This window comes from Syzygium oleosum, unplaced genomic scaffold (genome assembly GCF_021117445.2).
Source record: "Syzygium oleosum isolate NSW1041296 unplaced genomic scaffold, Sole_v2.1 Sole_v2.29, whole genome shotgun sequence".
NCBI lineage: Eukaryota > Viridiplantae > Streptophyta > Magnoliopsida > Myrtales > Myrtaceae > Syzygium > Syzygium oleosum.
In genome coordinates, this window is record NW_026607513.1 from 3,564,295 (window position 1) to 3,584,538 (window position 20,244).

The 20,244-nt window shown below is 38.8% G+C and overlaps 2 pseudogenes; both read right to left on the minus strand.

Annotated features, from left to right (window-relative positions):
* Positions 1-899: 899 nt before the first annotated feature.
* LOC115693985 (uncharacterized) lies at positions 900-2,687 on the minus strand (annotated as a pseudogene).
* A 1,495-nt stretch (positions 2,688-4,182) lies between these two features.
* Positions 4,183-5,723, minus strand: LOC115693986 (disease resistance protein RPV1-like; annotated as a pseudogene).
* Between the last annotated feature and the right edge of the window lie 14,521 nt (positions 5,724-20,244).

Genomic DNA, 20,244 nt, shown 5'->3' on the forward strand with positions numbered 1-20,244 from the left:
TGCCTGGTTATGCTGGAAGACTGCCAATCTGATGCGAATATCGCGGGTTGTGCCGTGCCCCAAGTGTGGCCGTAGTAACCGGAATACGCGTGAAAGATTGTGGTGGCATTGCTCTTGATTATGGGATGAAATTGTGAGGCACGGTATAGGACGGGCCAAAGCGGTTTCACCTTATAATCGGGACACGTGTGGATGCATTGTGCATGGAAAGGTTGTTGCGTATTCTGATTGCGTTATATGCTTATTGCATTATTATGGCATACGGTGATTCATAACGTGCATGGTGTGTGCATGTGCCAAGGCAAGGCAAGGTTGCTTGTGATTGTGCTGTGGCATACTTGTATGCACTATGTTGAGTTGCCGGCCATCGACGTATCGTTGTAGGTGTTTGAGTTGACCTCCTAGTCGAGGCTTAGGTCGTTAATTTACTGAGATTTTTCTTATTCGTTGTTGTTAACCATCTTTTCAGGTGCTCAGGTATGAGTATGCGTTGCGTTCCTTGTGATACGGTTGTGTCGAGGGGGAAATACCTATTGAGGTTGTCCTCGTAGAATAGAGGAGCTAGGTTAACCTCCTATCCGTTGTTGTTGTAATCGGGAAGGTCGGCGTGGCAAACTGATAATATATTAATCCCCGATGTACTGTTGATGATGTGTATATATATGTTGTATGTTTTCCTGTGTATCCATGTTGTTGTCTGGAGATAAACGTTTCCGCATATGCATGATCTCAAGTGAAAATGGATGGGTCGGCGTTGCGTCCTGGGATGTCGTAATTCCACGATCAAGGAAGGATGTTCGCGCGCTCGAGGGTTCGGGGCGCGACACAAATGATGACACGTTTGATCATCAAGGAAATCCTCTTATAAAACAGGAATCACATATGCCAAATATGAGTAATTACCAACTCCAGGAATCAATCAATATTCAGTGGACGGGGATGGTTGGATCATGTGTTTGGGGATTCTTCAAAATCCTCGAAACCTCCTTGACGACCCGTTTTACAAGTATCCCTTCATGCCTTCCAATTGCCAAATAAAATTGAAGTAAGCTCTGAGTAGTATAAGAAGTATCTAGTCGTAGGATCAAATTAAGGTTTTGGTGGAAAGTATGTACCCATTGGCGATTTTCTCTGATTCCCATCCTTTGAAGGACCCAACCTCCTTGAGAGCTCGCTCCCACCGCTCATAAGTAATTCCGTCGAACAGTTCCTTGTGTCGAAGCATTTCCGCTTTAAAACAATATGATATGTCTCGCACGTGCGAGGGCTTTACTTTATAGAAGATAGGCAATACTTTTTTGACCTTTCGTTCTCTTGCGTTCAACCATCTCAGCTAGTTCATCGAGGCACCAACGAGAGGAAGCATCATTTTCAGAGAGAATCGGAATGGATATCTTGTAGTGATCAATGGCATTGAGAATCTCATGAGCAACATCTGTACCTATAAGGGACGGATCATGATCACTAAACACTCTGATTCCTACGGCCACAAGGCTGATGTAAAGGTAAGCACCAAAGCCGTATCGAGTGTCGCAGCCACGAAAGGCCAAGAACACTTGCCATTTACTTTCTGTTCTTTTCTTCTCCAAAAAGTAAAGATACACTGCGATCCAGCAAGACAAACCAAAGATGATGATGATGATAAGATGCAGCCAGTACGAATCATACGAAAATTCCAAAAGACAAAGGTAACTTTTTAAAGCCGCGAAATCGATCTAGCTTATAAACCACGCGAACCTTACATGCCTTCTCATCGCGGAAATTGAAGGGAGGCCAAAGCTCTCACATGATGAGCACAGAGAATACTCACGAATGATAGGTGCTTGACTCAAATAGAATGGGAAGATACCTGATCTTATGTGGTCATTAGACATCAATATAGGAAACATGGGGAGCCGTCCGATTCACGCCGTCTTCAATTCACTCGAAACGTTCGCGACCACCATTTTCACCAGGTCTCCTTCATGCCTGCCCACATATTTACGTGTAAAACGAAAGTTAGGCGCACAGTTCCATTCCTTCCTTCCCCAACCTCTGCGATTCCTGGTTGGTCATTCCCATCCAAGTGCACAAGAGGTTCGGATTCAGATTTGTAGAGTCACATATAAATACATACCCATTAGCAATGATCTGTGATAACCATCCTCTAATCCTCGCTACAGAAGTCAGCGCTGCGCTCCATTTTGCCAGTTCTTCTGGGCTGCACCGCATCCTATGTTCACATAGAGCCTTTCCAAAGCTACCGCGTTGGTGACCTACGTCAAAAAGATCCACCTTATAGAACACGGGGAAGACTGATTTGCCATGCTTAGTGTGGCAATCCTTGAGGCACCATTCGCTCTGCGCATACTGCTCGGAGATGATGGGGATCGCGATCCTACAAGACCTGATGGGCTCCTCCGGGCCTATCTCCTCCCCGACCGGGAGCGCGTTGTTGTCCCTGAACATGTGGACCCCGGCAGCTACCAGGCCGTTATAGAGGAAATCGATGAAGCCGGTGCAGGTGTGTCCTCGCCTCTGAAGCTCAAGAACACGTCATAGTTCCGATCCGCACTTGTTTTCTCTCGCAGGAATCTGTAAGCGTACACGGAGAGAGGGGCTAGTGGAAGAACAATTGCTAAGCCACGCAATGCATTTCTCTTATTCATTTTCTTCTTCGTTCGTGACTTCCCTCGCCTCCTTTTGGATCTAAGTATGTGTTCTTTCAATGCTTTCTCTTATTCAAGTCTCAACATTGTTTTAGATAACCAGACGTCCCAAGGGCCTCCGCGTGGAGACTTTTGACTATATTGAACCTTTGCTTTATCTTTTAATTTGTCTTCTTGACTATTCAAAGATTGAAAGTGTCATTATTCTTCCCCAAAGATTCGAGTCATAATTAGACTCGTGCTTTTAATTTTCGTGTTAAAATGAAAACAACACCGATAAAAGCAACTCTCAAGAGAGAAATTAATTTGCATAAGATGATGTTCACCTTAATTTGCTTAGCAAATTCAAAAATTATGTCATTGAAACCAAATCTCATGATAACTGGACTTGTGCTTTTAATTTGTATGTACAATTTTGACTTGTCGAAAATATTCTAATGGTTTCTCAATCCAGGAAAGGAGAACATCCTCCAACTTTATCGATAATACTTATGCATCATTTTGTGGGATCGGATTTCCTCTTCTTAAGTGGGGAGACAATGGAATATGATGTAAGAAAATAAGATACAAATGTTTGTATCAATTTCTTAAAATATCCTAAGTAAGACTGAAATCATCCTTCCCACAATTCCTTTGCTTTATGTTGATTGTTGACTAGAATCTAAGCGGGTTCTAAGTTTAAACACTTATAACAACAAACCAAATCTTATCACAGTAAATGGAATTGGTTATATGAATTTCATTGCATAAATGTGCCGATCACATATGTTCTCCTTAGTCTCTTTTCGTGTCCTTTCTAAGTACTTTACGATCCCTTCTAAGGCAAGTCTACACATCCTGGTCACATCTCCTCATTAAAGCATCCAAAAATCTTCAATTCAAGATGATCCACCCTATCTCAAATAACATTCTCACATCTTATTTTCCATGGGCTAATTCAAAAAAACAAATTAGGCCATGGATAATTTCATGGGTTAATTCAAAAAAGAAGAACAACCTTTATCTTGAGCAATAATTTTGGCCTAAACTTTTTTTTTGTCTTATAAAAAATCATCAACTTTTAATTAAATCTCAAATCTGGCCCGAACAATATGAAAATTTCATATCACGGAGGTCAAATTTTAGACTCGAGTAAAAATTGATGCTTTTTATTAAGAAAAGAAAAGTTCAGGCCATCTTGCTTAGGATATCTCAAGCCATATTAATGCAAATTGCAACTGTTTTCCCATCTTCATTGTACCATCTTGCGTACGCCACAACAAGCTGAGCGCAGACTTGTCAAATCCGAACATGAGACATCCGTCAATCGGGTCACACTCGAATCCAAAAACTTCGACCAAAAAGAGAATCCAAAAAAGATATGTTTATTGAATAAATTACCCAAAGATAAGATGTGTAACCTGTTTCCTAACTCCAAAAGAATTCCTTGCCGGTCTTTAGAAAATTAATGCAAATGATAAACAATAAATAAAGACACGTTTGATCATCGAGGAAAATACATCTTGCTTCACTAACCCCAAGATCGAGTCAATATTCAGTGGATGTTCAATAACCTCGCAACTTCCTTGACGACCTGATTGACAAGCACCCTGCGAATTGCCAAATAAATTTGAAGTAAGCTCTAAGTAGTACGAGAAGTTTTTCAGTAATAAAATCTTTTGGTGGGAATGACGAAAGTAAGTACCCATTAGCGATTTTCTCCGATACCCATCCTTCGGAGGATCCAAGCTCCTTAATAGCTCGCTCGCACCGCTCATAACTACCTTCGGCCAACTCCTTATATCGAAGCGTGTGCTCTCCAAACGAATGTGATATGTCTCGCACGTGCGATGGCTCCACCTTATAGAAGATGGGCAATATCTTTTGCCCCTTTGTTCTCTTGCATTCAACCATGTGAGCGAGCTCCTTGAGGCACCAATGAGAGTAGGCAAAGTTTCGGAGAGAATCGGAATGTATATCTTGCATTGGTCGATGGCATTGCGAATCCGATGACCATTTTTACCGATGAGGTCATCATTAGTAAGAACTTTGATTCCTTCGGCCAAAAGACTGATGCATAGGGAACCAGCAAGATTGTATCGAGCATCGGGGCCACCAAAGGTCAAGAACACTTGGTATTCTCTTCTTTTCTTACCCTGCTATCCAGTAATACAAATGATAATGACAAGATGTGGCCAATACAAGCTATACGAAAGCACAAGGGAAAAGGACATCACAAGTGCCATAATTTCCGTATGGCACTCACGTAAGTGCCATAGCACTCAAATTGAGGGTCATAACTGTTTTTTCCAATTACTTGAGTACCATAAGAATGTCATAATTTTTTTAAAAAGTTCATCCAAGTGCCATGCCATATTTGATTTCCGACACTTAATAGCACTCAAATAATCAATTGAAAGTAATGGCACGTTTCTTTTTGAAGTTATGGCACCAAGTGAATGTCACTTGTAGTGTCCTTATTCCCTTAAGTTCTTTCAGTTTCGGTCTAGGTCATAAACTATGGCAGAACACGAAGAATTCTTACGGAATTCGGAGATACCTGATCGGAAGATTCACTCAAAACCCTTGCGGCCACAATATCCGCCACCTGTCTTTCATGCCTGGCGACGCTAGAGTTAGGCATATAATTTGATTCCTTCCTTCCCCTAACTCTGTGATTCAGGATAGGTCATTCCCATCCAAGTGCACAGGGGTTCAGATTCATATTGATAGATTCGTAAATACATACATACATAAAATACATGCATACGTGTATATATATACGTACCCAATAGGAATGACCTATGACATCCATCCTCTAATCCTCGACCACAGCGCTTCCACCCATTCTCTCGCTTCTTCTCGCCTGCACTGCATCTCATGTTCACGCGGAGCCTCTTCAAAGTCACCGCGTTGGCAACCTAAATCCACAACCATCTCATCGAGCTTGCCGAGGCACCTTTTGCTCTGTGCAGACCGAAGAACCTCCGGGCCTATCTGCTCGCCGACCGGTAGCCCGTTGTCGTCCTTCAACACATGGCTTTTGTAGAGGGAATCGGTGAAGCCGGGGCGAGTGCCTCCACCTCCGAAGCTCATCGCCCTTGTTTTCCCCTTTTGGAATTTGTAATCGGATGCGGCTAGGAGTCGAACAATTGCTAGGGCATTCATTTTCTCCTTTGTAAGTAACTTCCTTTCTCTCTTTTCCAAACGAAGTATGTGTTCTTTCAATGCTTTCTCGTTCAGGACCTCAAGACCTAGCTCCTCGAACAAGTTTGTGAAGTTTTTTTTTTGGTAAGGAACAAGTTTGTGAAGTTCGTGATTGCTAAAAACAAAATATCGTATAAAACGTAATAATCCAGCATCGCGCGGGCCTCCTTTCTAGTTTATGAAGAAATAAATGTTATATATGTTGAGGAAAACTCCTATTGATTTTGAAGTTGACAAAACCTTCCATGTTTTTGTAAATCTGATACTTATTCTGAACTATTTTATTCCAGGTATGTATATATATTCTGGAAGCTTAGAAGGAAGTTTTTCAGACTTTACAAACTGGTTCATATCTTATTGAAGACCCACATAATCTAAATTCTGAGATTCAAATGCTGAAATTATTCAGACGCAGACGGAGAAATTTTTCAGAAGCTGAAACTTTTCAGAAGCAGACGCAGACGCAGAAATTCTTCAGATGCAGAACTCAGAATGAAAAACAACAGCTAGTGATCTGTTATGGATTTCACAGAAGGAAAGCTTTGATTATCTCAATCTCAATCAAATTGATTGACAATCAAAGATTACGACAAGCATACATTACAATGAATAAAGCTCTACTTATGAAAACCAAGATTCTGATTGTATGGGCGACCAGAATCAGCGGGATTCAGAATCTGTAATCCAACGGCTACTCAATCCTTTCTATACAAATCTGTCCAAGATGAAGATTGGAAGATAATCCTCTGGAAGCTGTCCAACGGCTAGTTTGGAAGTAGATGAGTATTTAAGGAGATCAATGAGCAGCAGAAAAGAAAATAGATTCAAGAATCAAGAAGTCCAAAGTCTAAGCATACTCCAATCATTTCTCTTATCTTTCTGAGCCAAAAATTAAGATCTTGAGGATTACTTTGTAAGAGCGGTTGTGTGAGATAGATAGTCCTATCATACACGAGATTGCTATCACTCAGAATCATTCCTCTTGATTACATAGTGAAATCCAACCGGTAGGCTGTAAGCGTGGGAGAGTGGACGTAGGCTTGCTATAAGCCGAACCACTATAAACTTGTATGCAGATTTTCTATCCCTTATCTCTTTATTTACATTCTGCACATCAAGAGCACTATCTATATAATCTGCTTGAATCTGAATTTTATTCAGACTCAACTGTGTTCTTTCATTTCTGCATAAATTATCTAAAATTGTTTAAAATCACCTATTCACCCCCATCTAGGTGATCCTTGCTAGCTACATCAATTGGTATCAAAGCAGGTTGCTCATTTTTTGAAGTGTTTTACTTCTGAGCTAACGATCTACATGGCTAGCTTTGGTGCTCCAGGGCTCATTGAAGGACGGAGCAACAACAGACCACCATATTTCGATGGCAAGGAATATAGTATCTGGAAAAATAAGATGAAGGCATTCATAAAGTTGATTGATCACATGCAATGGGATGTCATCATCAGAGGAGTCAATCCAAAATCCTCTAATTCAAAAGAAAAGGCAGACGGAAGCAAAGCTGCAGATCCTCATTTGTCTCAATCTGAGATATCCAAAAGAGAAACTTTAGATTCCAAAGCAATTTATTCTCTCTATTGTGCTTTATCTCCTATTGAATATAAAAAAAATTGCTTCTTGTGAATCAGCTAAGGAAATCTGGGATACTCTCCACACTACTTATGAAGGAACAAATCGAGCCAAGGAAACTCAAATCAATCTTCTGCTTGGTCAATATGAATCCTTCAAAATGAAGACCGGAGAATCAGTTGCTGATATGTATGACAGGTTTGCTGACATAGTAAACGGTCTTGCATATCAAGGACAACCAGTCTCAGATGCTATGAAAGTTAACAAATGACTGAGAGGACTGACAAATCAGTGGGATAACATCAAAACATCTCTTCGAGAGACACAAATGATCAAACCTCTATCAGTGAATGAGTTAATTGGAACTCTTCAATCATATGAGACTGAGAAATGGAATGAGGAGAATGAATCCAGAGGTAATAAGTCAATTGCATTAAAAACTAACATTGATTCTTATGCAAATTCTGAAGATGAAGATGTTGACGATGAAGAACTAGCTCTCTTCATAAAGAAGTACAAGAAGATGAAGATCAAGGGAAGAAACCTCAAAGGGAAGAAGCCTTTTGAGAAGAAGAAGTCCTTTGATGAATCAGAAAGATCAAAAGATATAATATGCTTTCACTGTAGGAAATGTAGACATATCAAGCCAAATTGTCCACTTCTGAAAAAGAAGATCAAATTTGATAAAGCAAAGAAGGCCTTGAAAGCAGAAACCTGGAGTGATACAGAGTGCGAAGACAGTGATGAAGATATCTCAAATTTCTGTCTAATGGCAAAGTCAGATTCAGATTCTGATCCTAAAGTGGAAATTGAGGTAAAGCATTCTGAAATGCCTATTGAAGTATCGAATTATATTGATGAATTATGCTTTGAATTTAAGGCTGCTCTTAAAAGAATCTCTTCTCTGAAAAAGGAAAATTCATTACTGAGGCAACAGGATGTTTCACAAAAAGAAAAAATCGATTTCCTTCAAAAAGAATTTCATCAAGTCAAGGAAAGTCGAGATTTTCTTTCCAAAGAAAATGCTGTTTTGAAAAAGGAAGTTTCGGAAATTACTTCCAAGTTTTCAAAAGGTTCAGAAATCTTGAAGCATATCCTTTATATCCAAATTCCTTACTATAACAAATCTGGTCTCGGATTTGTGAAGGAAAGTGACAGCTTGATTGATTTTCCAAAGATCAAGGATAGATTAAGACAAAAACCTCCTCGACAAATTTATAAAAACCATTTCAAAAAGAATTTTGTTAAACCTGTTGACCGAAATGCACTTAGGTGCTCAAAATGTGGAGATCCACAACATTTTGAGAATGAATGTCCTAAGGTCTGGAGACCTATTCGAAGAGATTTTGTTAAGACAGTCTATACTAATGCTCAAGGACCCAAACAAATTTGGGTACCAAAGAAAACTTGAGATGTTGTGATTTTTGCAGGTTACCACAAAGAGAAAAAGAAAGTGGTACCTAGATAGTGGATGCTCTAGATACATGACAGGAGATCCAAGCATATTCGTTGAACTTCAAAGTCTGAATGGTGGAAAAGTTTCCTTTCGAGGAAATATCAAAGGAAAAATCGTTCTTTGCAAGAAATGGCAAGAACTCTATTGATTGAAAGCAAGATTCCTTTTCAATTCTGGGTAGATGCAGTTTTTACAGCATGTTATATCATCAACAGAGCTTTTCTCAGACCCATTCTTGAGAAAACCCCTTATGAGCTTTTCAAAATTTGATGAGAAAGCAGATGAAGGATTCTTCCTTGGATATTCTACTACAAGTAAAGCTTACAGAGTCTTCAACAAGAATTCTCAGACTGTGGAAGAAACAATGAATGTAAGGTTTGATGAAAATATTCAGACTCACAAAGATGAATCTGAACTATCTTCCAACATTCAAGTGTTATCAGAAGCTGAACAATCAAAATCTCTGAAGATCGTCGAATCCGTAGAAAAAGGAAAAGAAGATACTATCCAGACTCAATCAGAATCTTTAGAGTCTGACAATATTCAGAAGGAAAAATTTGACAAGAACTAGAAACATAAATCCACTCATCCGAAGAACCTCATCATTGGAGAAATTAAAGATGGTATCAAGACTAGATCTAAGCACAAGGAGAACATCAGCAACTTGGCATTGATATCAGAAATAGAACCAAAAGAGGTTGGTGAAGCATTATTAGATGAAAGCTGGATCGAAGCTATACAGGAAGAACTTCAGCAGTTCAGAGTTAATCAAGTATGGAAGCTTGTGCCAAGACCCAAAAATCATCCAGTAATTAGAACAAAATGGGTATTCAGGAACAAACTGGATGACAAAGGGAAAGTCACAAGAAACAAAGCAAGACTGGTAGCAAAAGGCTATTCTCAAGAAGAAGGCATAGATTATGATGAAACATATGCACCAGTTGCCAGATTAGAATCCATTAGGCTACTATTAGCTTATGCTTGTTTCCATAACTTTAAATTGTTTCAGATGGACGTGAAAAGTGCCTTCCTGAATGGATATATCAAAGAAGAAGTATATGTGGAACAACCACCTAGTTTCGAAGAACCAGGGAAGACTGATTATGTCTACAAACTCAAAAAGGCCATTTATGGTCTGAAACAAGCACCCCGTGCTTGGTACGAAAGGTTAAGTAACTTCCTTCTGCAAAATGATTTCATCAAAGGTAAGGTTGATACAACTTTATTCATTAAGAAAAAGGGTAAGGATTTTCTACTAATTCAAATTTATGTTGATGATATAATCTTTAGATCCTCTAACGAATTGCTTTGCAAGGAATTCTCTAAGAATATGCAGAACGAGTTCGAGATGAGTATGATGGGAGAATTAACATTCTTTCTTGGGCTACAAGTGAAACAAACCAAAGGGGGTACATTCATTTGCCAAGAGAAGTATGCAAAGGAGATTGTCAAGAAGTTTGGATTGTAAAATTGCAAGAAAACAAACATTCCCATGTCTCAATCATCCAAGCTAGACAAAGATGAAAATGGTAAAAAGGTTGATCAGAAGGTATATAGAAGCATGATAGGATCTTTATTATATCTTACTGCATCTAGACCTGACATACTTTTTAGTGTCTGTATGTGTGCAAGATTTCAATCAAACCCAAGGGAATCTCATTTTTCTGCAGTAAAGAGGATAATCAAATACATTGGAACTTATCCAATGTTGGGTCTTTGGTATTTTAAAGATTCAGATTTTACTCTTACTGTTTATTCAGATGCTGATTTAGCTGGATGTAAAGTGGACAGGAAAAGTACTACAGGTACATGTCAATTGCTTGGGAATATGCTAGTATCATGGTACTCAAAGAAGCAAAATACAGTTGCACTCTCCACAGCAGAAGCAGAATATGTAGCTTTGGGAAGTTGCTGTGCACAGATTCTGTGGATGAAGCAACAGTTACAAGACTTTGCTATTGAAGAATCAAGTGTTGCAATCAAATATGACAACACAAGTGCAATTAATTTGACAAAGAACCCCATTCTTCATTCTCGAGCTAAACATATTGAAATAAAGCATCATTTTATTCGAGATCATATTCAAATCATTTTATTCGAGATCATGTTCAAAATGGTGATGTGAATATTCAATTCATTGATTCTAAGAATCAATTAGCTGATATATTCACAAAACCTCTTGATAAATCTTCATTTGAGTTCATAAAAAACAGACTGTGCATCACTTATCCATTTTCTTGAAGTGTTTGATAGACAAGAATTTTTTAGACACAAATGTTCTCAGTCTGAATATTTTTCAAACTCACAAAGAAAGGTACGTCCTTTACTCAAATTTTGGCGGGTATATTTTTTGGCATTTTTGGCAGAATATTTTCATAATCGTTACTTTAGGAAGCAAATCAGGTACGTGTTCTAATTTATCTGACTAACTGTGCTTAATATACTGTTATGATATTATCATGAGTGTTTGTGCCTCAAAAAGTATATTTCCTACCTACATATTTGGGATCTCTTTTTATATTTTCTAAAAATAAGTTTTTCCTTCCAAAACCTTTCCTCCTCTTTATAAACTTGTCTTTCTCTTTTTCAAAACCCTATCGTACGAACTTTTTTCTCCAAACCCTCTCGATACTCAGAGTCGACTTCTTCTCTTCCTTCTCCAAAAATCCAATCTTTCCTCTCCAAATATGATCAAAATGCCTTTCAAGAGAAGATCTTCACGTATTCTCAACCAAGACTCCAAGTCTACAGCACCGGCAGAGTATATGGAAATTTCAGACTCAGAATTTGACCAGCATCAAGAACCTTTAGAGGCAACCCCACCTCCTCGATCGTCGCCACCCAAAACAACGGGTAAAACAGATTTTCGTTTTAAAAGCATCAAGCTTGTATGAAAAGCTTATCAGAGGTTGAAGAGAAGCAATGCCTCTGCATCGATTCTGCGTGACTGTCTAAAAGACAATGGGTTCCTCTTTGAAGAACATCTTACGGAAAACTACTCTAAGGTTTGTCCTCAAACTGATAATGTTCCGGCCAGCTCTACACTAAAAGAGTCCTCTTCCAAAAAGGGCAAAGAAAAAGTTGGAGAATTATCAACACCCTCTGACAAAGAATTGCTCAAATCAGCCCTAAAACCACCAGTGCAACCAAGTTTGTTATTCCTGATGATAATGGTAAATTCTTTGATATTTTTCAAATGAAAGTTGGGATTGCATCTGGTATGCCAGAAACTGGAGGCTTATTTAGAAGCAATGAGCACAATATGTTCTATAAGTTGTTGCTTGCTAGAGGAGTCATGAACCATCGGACCGTAGACTTTGATTACCTTGAATAGGCTGATATTTCAGTAAAGCATTTGTTTGCAAAATTGGGCATTTATGAATTTTGTTTGCAGTCTGCAAGTGTCTATGCTGAACTGACTGTATACTTTTACTCTAATCTTTCCATTTTATCACCCAACTGGATTCAATTCACTGTTGGTGATAAAAAGTTTGATTTAAAAGCTAAGGAGTTGGCATTGATTATTGGAGCAAAACATTCCACATTTACTCCACTGGAAGTGAGCATCGAAGATGCTTCCAGGGTGGCCTCAGAGAATGCAAACTTTGCTCAAGGCTCTAAAAGGCATCTTTCCTATTCAGATTTGTCCAGAAGATCTGTGATTTTACACAAGATCATTATCAACTGTCTGAAGCCCAAAGCAGCATCCAAGACTGACTTATCCAAGTCAGAAATTAAGCTTATCTGGGCAATTCTGAAAGGTCAATCCTTTTCTATTCCCCATATCATCATTTTCCATATGTATAGAACATTACAGAAGGACAAGGGGCAACTTCCATATGGTGCTCTTATCTCACGAATCTTCATGTTCCTCAAGATATCCATTCCTGATGAGTTGAGGAAAAATCTTGTTCCTTGTATGTATGTTGGAGAAAAAATGCTTTAAAAAATGAAGCAATTTGATGATTTAAGGGAAAGATTAAAAGGAAAGGATGCTCAATCTTCTGAAGCTCAATTTGTTGGGAAGTCAATTGAGAAAGGGCAGAGAAAAAGAGCAGGATCAGCAAGCAAGCAGGCTGAATCTTCAACCCCACTAAAGGTGCACAGAAAGAAACGAAAAATTCTTCTGCATGATGAAAGTGATGAAGCAGAAGCAGAACACCTTGAAATAGGCCATACTGATGGTCCAGAATATATTTCTAAACCAATTCCAAAGGTTTCAGAACCAATTCATGAAGAACATGTTTCTGAAGATCATGCACCTGTTCAGGGGGAAATTCCAGAAGCAACAATAGCAACAGGGTTCAATCAGTCTGAACAAGAAAATATCCAGCAACAGCCCTCAGATAATGAGACCATTCTCTCTCTTCTGCTCGAGATCAAGGATAAGCAAGCTGCAATTGAACAAGATGCGAAGAATCTTTGCAAAATTGTTGAGGAAAACAACAAATCTCAACATCTTCAGGCAGCCAAAGATAAAGCAAAACTTGAAGAGGCTATTGCTTTGTGTTCAACCAACATGGACAAAGCTGTGGGAGAATGCACTTCGAAGATCGAGGAAGCTGTTTCCATTCTGGAAAATTTTCAACTAATTTGAACCCCTTCCAAAAAATAGCCTGCTTTTCAATAGTCTCTTTTTTAGTTGGTCTGCAATATTTTTAACAATTCTTCATGTTAGACTGCTTGGTTAATTTATATCAATGTTTTATTCTCTCTTCTATTATTTTTGCTGTTGACAAAAAGGGGGAGAAATTATATGCAGATTTGCCATACTAACATTAAATATGCAGATCATATGTAGGTTATATACAGAGGAAGAAAAAGACACAGATCTCAATAGAGTTTGCTGTTTCAATTTCAATCTGTGTTTCATGTGCTTAATATACTTATTTATTTCAAATTAATTCAATCTGCAAAGGAAGTTTTGTCACCATAAAAAAGGGGGAGATTGTTGAGGAAAACTCCTATTGATTTTGAAGTTGACAAAACCTTCCATGTTTTTGTAAATCTGATACTTATTCTGAACTATTTTATTCCAGGTATGTATATATATTCTGGAAGCTTAGAAGGACGTTTTTCAGACTTTACAAACTGGTTCATATCTTATTGAAGACCCACATAATCTAAATTTTGAGACTCAGACGTTGAAATTATTCGAACGGATACGAAGGCTGAAACTTTTCGAAGCGGACGGTGACGAAATTCTTGAGATGCGGAACTCGAGAATGAAAAACAACAGCTAGTGATCTGGTATGGATTTCACAGAAGAAAAGCTTTGATTGTCTCAATCTCATTCAAATTGATTGACAATCAAAGATTACGACAAGCATGCATTACAATGGATAAAGCTCTACTTATGGAAACCAAGATTCTGATTGTATGGGCGACCAGAATCAGCGGGATTCAGAATCTGTAATCCAACGGCTACTCAATCTTTTCTATACAAATCTGTCCAAGATGAAGATTGGAAGATAATCCTCTAGAAGCTGTCCAACGGCTAGTTTGGAAGTAGAAGAGTATTTAAGGAGATCAACGAGCAGCAGAAAAGAAAATATATTCAAGAATCAACAAGTCCAAAGTCTGAGCATACTCCAATCATTTCTCTTGTCTTTCTGAGTCAAAAATTAAGATCTTGAGGATTACTTTGTAAGAGTGACTGTGTGAGATAGAGAGTCCTATCATACACGAGAGTGCTATCACTTAGAATCTGTAAATTCCTCTTGATTACAAAGTGAAATCCAGCCGGTAGGCTGTAAGCGTGGGAGAGTGGACATAGGCTTGCTATAAGCCAAACCACTATAAACTTGCGTGCAGATTTTCTATCCCTTATCTCTTTATTTACATTCTGCACATCAAGAGCACTGTCTATATAATCTGCTTGAATCTGAATTTTATTCAGACTCAACTGTGTTCTTTCATTTCCGCATAAATTATCTAAAATTGTTTAAAATCACCTATTCACCCCCTCTAGATGATCCTTGCTAGCTACATCAATATATGACAAGAGAATAATCTCCCGTATTTTAAGAATTGGCAAAGAATCGCTAGATAATTTCCTACGTTATGTTCAAATCTGCAATGTATTGAGATTGTCATCACAGAATTTATCAAGCAGAAAAATAAAAAACCTCCTCGAGGTGAATCACGGGGGAAAGTTAATGGATTTCTAACTGAACATGAATGCAAAAGATTCCTCTTAAGAGGTGATCTAGCACGGGCTCTCTCAAAACCATCCAATCGTAATATGGATTCTCAATTTCGAAGCCGGCAAGCCGCAGTGCTTCCTATTATGTAAAAGACTATCAAGAAACATCAAGAATTACACTAGACATATCGAGAACATGCATTATTATTCAACAATCATCGTCCAATCTTTTGCCTCAAAAATTCGATTCCTCAATAGGATATGCAATGCGGAATGCAAAAATAACCTCGGGAACTTAAAGGTACGACAACTATTTAATAAAATATAGCATGACATAACTTGAGACCCAAGCACCAAACATTGAACACTAAATCTAACACAATTAGTACTCCAACCCTACATTAGTTAGGACTTCGAACGGCAACAGGAGAACATGGCAAGGAGGGTCTGTCGGTGGAGGTTAGGAGGATCACGGAGCCGCCGGACGATAGAGACTTGGACGAATGCCCACCAAATTTCTTTCTAAAAAATCTCCGTTTATTTGCTGCTCCTTTTCCACGTTGCCCAGAATTCCCTCCTTTTATCTGACCCACAAAATTCCTACGTGTGAAGTCTTGTGGTGATGAGAGTGAGATCAATGGTGCTCGTGGAAGAGGTCGACGACGGTGAATTGCCGATAGGATGATACCATAGATGGCAGCGCGCGCAGACCATGGTGCTCGCAGATGGCGGCGCTTGTGGATGGTGGACCGTCGCCGTGGACCGCCAAAGTGGATCTCCGGGATGAGGGCAGATGTGACAGCGGACATTGGACCACCCTCTGAAGTGATGCGGAATTTATTAGTGGTGCGTTTCTGGACCGATTGGACAAACAGAAGTCCAAACGGAAAGCGAAACGGTGATGCGATTAGATGGTTTTTTTTCTATTATTTTTGTAATTTTTTATGAGTTAATTTTAAGGGTCGTTTTTGTAATTTTGCTATTTGATGCTTATTAACTTTCCTATTATGATTAGATTTCCTATTATGATTAGGTTTCTAATTCAGATTAGGTAACTTTCCTATATTGATTAGGTTTCCAATTCAGATTATGTAACTTTCCTATTATGATTAGGTTTCCTATTGTAATTAGGTTTAACTCCTATAAAAGGGTGTTTAGGGTTTGTTTTGAAGACAGAACATTACTATCATCAATATTGAATTTCGAAATTTTTCTCTCTAAGCAAGGTTTTGCTTGAATTATTCGCGGAACGCTGTGTCAGGTGGTATCAAAGCCTATGGCGACTGGCGATGGTCTTCGTGACGATGCTTAGGAGACTGGAGCCCCAACCATTGGGGACGACGTGCTGCAACGTTTGGAGCAGCATTCAATGGAATGCTTGAATCAACGATTCGATCAAAGTCTTCGTCGTTTCGAAGAACGATTTGACGAGTTAACAGAACGATTCGAAGGTCTCGGCGTTGATGTGAATCGGAAATGGCGGAACGACAGAAGGCCGGGTGCAGATCTTGCTCGTGGTGATCCTGTTGATAGGTATGTTCATGTCCACAGGCAGAATAAACCTCTGTTTTCAGAGAGTTCGGAAGAAGAAGAAACTGAAATTTTTTATGAGGATCGTGCTGATTATGGCAGCAGACGTCGTTATGGAGGATTTCAAAGAGGATATGATCGGAGAGATGGAAGACAACGTTACGACGATCGTGAAGGTAACGACTTTAAATTGAAAGTCGATATTCCTTATTTTAATGGAAGTCTGGGTATAGAAGAATTTCTGGATTGGCTTGCTGATATAGATAGATTTTTCGACTATATGGAGACACCTGGTGACAAAAGAGTGCGATTAGTAGCCTGTAGATTAAAGGGGGGTGTGTCTGCATGATGGGAGAGATTGCAGAATAAGAGGGAGCGAGAAGGGAAAGATAGAGTTTGAACTTGGACTAGAATGAGAAGGTTGTTGAAGCAAGAATTCCTTCTACCCGATTATGAACAGATTATGTTCCAGCAGTACCAATATTGTCAGCAGGGTAATCGGACTGTGCATGAGTATACGGCCGAATTTATGAGATTGGCGGAGCGGAATAATTTATCAGAGACGGAGGGACAGCAAGTGACTGGATATCTTGATGGTTTGAAACCCTTCATTCGAGATAAAATTGGAGTGTAGTTTCTGCGAAATTTAACTGAAGCCAAGAATATGGCGATGAAGGCAGAATTGACGCAGCAAGATAGGGGAAGAAGAGGCTACGAAAATTATCGAGGTAGCAGTTCGAGCAGTTCGAGCAATTCGGTAGAAAAGAGCAGTTTCAATAATCGCTTTAACGCAGGGCGAAATCTGGAAGATAAGACGGTAGAAAAGCGCCCTATGAACGAGCCGAGGGATAAGGGAACACAAGCACAGAAAACTGCGAACCCTAACCCTTATACTAAACCAGCCGCAATAAAGTGTTACAGGTGTAATCAGCCTGGGCACCGTTCTAACGAATGCCCTCAGAGAAAGACCGTAAACGTAGCAGCGAGAGAAGAGGAGGAATATGGATATTGCTGTGTGCCGGATGGTGAGGACGATAATTTTGAAGATAAAGAAGAGGAGCAAGTAAACTGTGTGGTGCGCAGGATGATATTGGCCCCAAAACAAGAAGATGATTCACAGCGCCATCAGTTATTCTGAACCAGGTGCACCATTCTGGGAAAGATCTTTGCTGTGGTTATTAATAGTGGAAGTATGGAGAATATCATTGCGAAGGAGGCAGTGAAGAAGCTGGGGATACCTGTGGAGAAGCATCCTAATCCCTATATGTTAGGATGGATTAAATCTGGAGCGGAAAGCATTCAAGTGACTGAACGATGCAAAATTTCATTCTCCATTGGAAAATATCATGATGAGCTGTATTGTGATGTAGTAGACATGGATGTATGTCATGTGTTATTTGGGAGGCCGTGGCAATTTGATGTAGATGCTCAGCATTCGGGAAGAAACAATCAGTATAACCTCGTGAAGGATGGAGTGAAGTATACGTTGCAAAAGGGACACATTCAGAATAGCATGAGCCCATGTGCTGTTCCGGCCTTGTTGACTCCTAAGAAAGATGGGAATTGGCGGATGTGTGTAGATAGCAGGGCCATTAATAAGATAACCGTGGGTTACAAGTTTCCAATTCCGAGATTGGATGACATGCTGGATAGGTTGCACGGTGCTAAGTGGTTTTCGAAGCTGGATTTGAAGAATGGATACCATCAGATTCGGATTCGGCCTGGAGACGAGTGGAAGACAGCTTTCAAAACAAATAAGGGGTTGTACGAATGATTGGTGATGCCTTTCGGACTTTCCAATACTCCAAGTACTTTCATGAGACTTATGAATCAAGTTTTAAAATCTTTTATTAGCAAATTTGTTGTAGTTTATTTTGATGATATCCTGATTTATAGTAAGACTGAGGAGGATCATCTGATGCATTTAAGGAAGGTGTTGACAGCCTTACATATTAATAAGCTGTATATTAATCTTAAGAACACTAAAAAAAAACAAGGGATTAGCGACGAATTTTGCGACGAAAAATTTGGCAAAATCCGTCGCAAATCGAATTTGCGACGAAATTATTCCGTCGCTAATAGGTCGTCGCAAAATTACGACGGAAAAAAATTCGTCGCAAATAATTCGTCGCAAAATTCGTCGTAAATTAGCTACGAACTTTATTCGTCGCAAATTAGCCACGAACTTTATTCTTCGGAAATTTCGTCGCAAAATTCGTCACAAATTTCGTCGCAAATTAGCCACGAACTTTATCCGTCGCAAATTAGCCACGAACTTTATCCATCGCAAAATTCGTCGCAAATTAGCCACGAACTTTATTCGTCACAAAATTCGTCGCTAAAATTGTCAACAAATTTTTTTACTTTTGCCATGATCATTATTCATGAACAAATTTAGCGACGATTTTGTATTAATTCTTTAACGACGAACTCTGCAATGAATATCGTTTAGGGATGAAATTAGCGACGAAATTTTATTTTTGCAATGAACTTTTGTAATTTGTGATCGTACGATAAAATCATTTATTTTATTTTTTGATTTTAAACCTAATTAAAAGCACAATTAATTTTTGGAATTTATATTTAACATTGATTAAACACTTAATAACATCAAAATATTGTAATAATATGAAAATGAAATACATTCATCTACATTTTCCACAAGAATGACATAAATATTTTTCTTTATAGTACACATAACGAAAGAATAAATAATCTTGCACAATAACTAATCTTTGCACAATAAATAATGACGACAGAAATGAATCAAAAAAGAATATCCTGCTTTTAGCGACAACACCAATCATATAAATACTGAACAAAACTAAAGACACGGTCCATGTGAGATGCTCACTTCCTGCTCCAGTTTTAACAAATACCGGTTGAAATGTTGCTGCAACCTCTCATTTGCATAACTTATGCAGAATTGCTCAAAGATGTTCTTTTACAAAACATAAATTGTCTGGAATTAGACACAAAATAGTGACATTGTTTCCACATTAAATGTTAATATATTCAGCTTCTAAAGGATACATAATGACTGTACACGGCATAGATCGTTGATATGAAAAGTGCAAGGCGTTCATGGCTCAATGTGAATGATATACCTGCATGTACATGAATATTGGATCTAAGCAAGCTTACAAACTCAAAAGCACATTAATAGCAGACATCGAGTTAAGTCTTTAAGAGAAAGCCTCGAAGCCATTACCTGCAAGGATGATTACAAGAGCTGTTGTCCAAAAACTTCCATAAAACCATAAGAAGACAGTGCCACAAAGTGCAAGCAGCAAAAGTGCAGCGGCAACCCCACAAAAATACCCACAAGAACAGCTAGCACCTGAATGAATGCAAACTTCAGTCAGTAAAAAGGAATGCAGCAGAAGCAAAGTGTGCTTAATAGAGTTATTCTGAACATTTCAGAAAGAGCAACTGAGGAATGAATTCTAGGAACATAGACAAAAGAGGATGTGTATCTTACTAGATAAAATCCAGCAACAATACCGTGTGGCTCCAAGGAGTTTGGAAGTGACAACAGGTAATACTCTATGCTTATTTTGATTTCTTCTACTTTGACAGGAAGAAGGAGGAGTTGCACATATTTATAAGCTCAGTTCAGGATGAAATATTGACATACAAACATGAATGGATCCAGGGTAACAGGTCATGTCAGGATGGGAAAGGATAACTTG